A 2,966-nucleotide genomic window follows, 5' to 3' on the forward strand; every position below is an offset into this window, starting at 1 on the left:
GGCTCAGGTCACTCCGATCTTAACACAAGCAAACCATCAAAAAAAAAAAAAGCGCCAATCCCTACTATCCTGTTCAGCATCTATCTCATCTCCCTTGCTTCACAGAGAACTTCTGGAAAGGCTCCTCCACATTTTCTGTGTTATGGTTCACCCCTCTACACTAGCTGGCTGACTTACGACCTTACTGCCACACTGAATCTGGCCGAGCTTGGAGTACAACATTGCTATGTCTGTTGGGTTCTTTTCTACCTTTTGTGGCACTGGACATATTGACCATACTCTTCTTGAAAATATCTTTTCTTTTGAGTTCTGATTGGTCATTTTCCCTCTAACTCTCATTTTTAATCCTAGTCTACCAGTCTGGAGGTTTACCACCTCTTACCTTGTCCTTCCTTGCTCCTACCTTAAGTGGCCGTATCTTCTGTGGTTCAGTAGCTGGACCTCTGCTCTCTTGTTCTGCATACTCTCCGTTGGTATCCTTATCCATAATGGCTTACATACTTATGACCCTCACATCCCACTGACTGACTTAACTCTGTTCTAGTCCAGTGTATCCAATGACCTAACGGGCATTTGGACGTGATGTTTGCAAATACCTCAAATGCAAGCTATCCAGTTACCCACCATTCCTCCTCTATTCTTTTCTCAGTGAATGACACCACTTGTCACCCTGTCACCCAGCAATGCTATTCCCTTTGCACAGACTGCTCTTCTCTCTTTTTAATCTAGCAAACTCCATTCATTCATCTACATCCAGCTCATGGATCAGTCACTCAGGGGTGCCTGAGTTCCTGGATGACAATTTCACAGTTTGCTTTCTTTTTCACAAGAATAGAAGCAACTAGGAGAAATCTTCCCCATCTTACCAACATCATATCTGTGGATCTAGCTGCATGTCTCTGTGCATAGACTCCTCCCTTTTTATTTTGAAGGAACTCACTGTGTCCTTGGCTAAGGTGAGCCCTCATACCGGGGCTAGCTACAATTTTGGTAGGTACAGTTTTGAAAAATGACTCCAAAAATTATTAACCTCTTTTCTGTGACTAAAGCCAAGATATCATCACTTCTCAAGATTTTGTGGGTTGACTGAGATCAGCTGGGTTCTTCCTATTTGGGGTTTCCTATGGCTACAGTCAGATGTTGGCTGAGGCAGCAGGGGTCTGAAGGCAGGACTGGGCGTGGCATCCAGGATGGTGCCCTCATGGGGTTGATAGATAGCTGTGGGCTAAGCTGGAGAGGTTTTCCAGAGTTCCTACACTTGGCCACTTGGCTGTGTTCTGAGAGGAACTTTCCTGAGAATGAGCTTTTCCAAGAGGCAAAAATCAACTGTTGATTTCTCACTTATTTGAATGAATTAACATGTGGTTCAAAATACAAGTTTTCCCCCCTCTTGTTTCATTCATGTATAATTGACACGTATCATTGTGTTCCTTTAGCTATACAACATTACAATAAGTTTTGATAAAGACACAATGAAAAACTTTCTCGTAATTCTAATTTCACTTTTCAAGATAATGTATTTCCCAACAGGACTCACTATGAAATCTTGGTCCTTACTTTAATAAGATTCCCTTTTGACAAATATTTCCAAAAACCAGTCATCCTTGGATATGGAGATCTTCTTGTGCTATTTTTAAATGTGTACATGTAAGTGTTAACACAAAGGGTTGAGTTGTCAAAGCAGACTCTTTGTGAATTGCAGATCTTACCCCATGGAAAGGTAATGATCCAAAGGTCACAGGCAAGCACAGGCACAAATGAAACCCTCTTTTCTGGAGGAACCCCAAACTGAGGTGCAGCTCCCAAAACATCCCTTTTTCCTATGTGAGAATGTAGCTTAGCTTTAAGCTGGTGAGTTCTGAACAATGTAGGTGAACACATTGTTTTCAAAGGACAGCATTTAGGTTTGAGGTGTGTCCATTTTGCAATTCTGTTTATCACACAGAAAATGTGTGTGTCACTATTCCTTCTTCTCCAGTCTTGTGTCCCATAAATCTATAAATTCTAAATTTATTTGCAATAACCAATCTTGATAGATCAGCTGTATTGTGTTGAAAATAGAACTAGTTTCCCAAGTATAATACTTTTAGAAAGCAGTCTGAATGAGATTTGTGTCTTTACAAGGAGTCCTGGTTGAGGTCATTCATTCCCCCAAGGCACTCCCTGTAGGGAAGGAGCAAGTTATACCTGACGCTAAGGTTTCCTTTCTAAGGCCTCAGCTAACACCAGGACTGTGAATGCCTGAGGCAGAGACTGTTCTTACTGCAAGGCAGACAGAGAGGAGGACCCTGCCCTTGCAGCGAGAAGACTAGGACTTAAAGCCTGACTCATCAGCTGTGTGCGAGTCAGCAAGTTTCCTCCCAAAGCAGATCCTGAGGCAAGGATTTGGTGCAAATTATTTATTTAGGAGGTCACCCTAAGCAGTGATGGAGGGATTGGGATATTTAGACAAGAAAGAGAGGAAACCAATATAGAGTGAGTTAGTGAGTAAAGACCCAGGAGAGTGGACACTCCTGAGAGACACATGTAATCCACTCAGCACCACCCTCCTGGAGGGATGAAGATGGTGCTGAGCCACCACCTCCTGCCTCTTGTAGGCAAAGGTTGCTCTTAGCGTGACAACTCCCGGCTCCTCTGGGTATGCCGTGGGTCCAGCTCCTCTGGGTATGCCCTGGGAGAACACTGTAAAGCAGAGAGGCTTAGGAAACTTAGGCAGGTGCAGCTCCGCCTGTAGGTGACCTCAGGGTGCTTTCAGGGCTAAACAATAGCATTTGCTCTAATGGGATAAAAATAATCTGCCTCACAAAGCACAAAGCAGTCATGCCAAATATAAATGAGATAATGTGTGTGAAACTCCCCCCAAACTGGGAAACATCAATCAAAAGGCAGTTACTCCTTGGGGCACCTGGCTAGCTCAGTCAGTAGAGCATGCAACACTTGATCTCGGGGTTGTAGGTTCAAACCCC

The sequence above is a fragment of the Mustela nigripes genome, chromosome 5, assembly GCF_022355385.1.
Source record: "Mustela nigripes isolate SB6536 chromosome 5, MUSNIG.SB6536, whole genome shotgun sequence".
NCBI lineage: Eukaryota > Metazoa > Chordata > Mammalia > Carnivora > Mustelidae > Mustela > Mustela nigripes.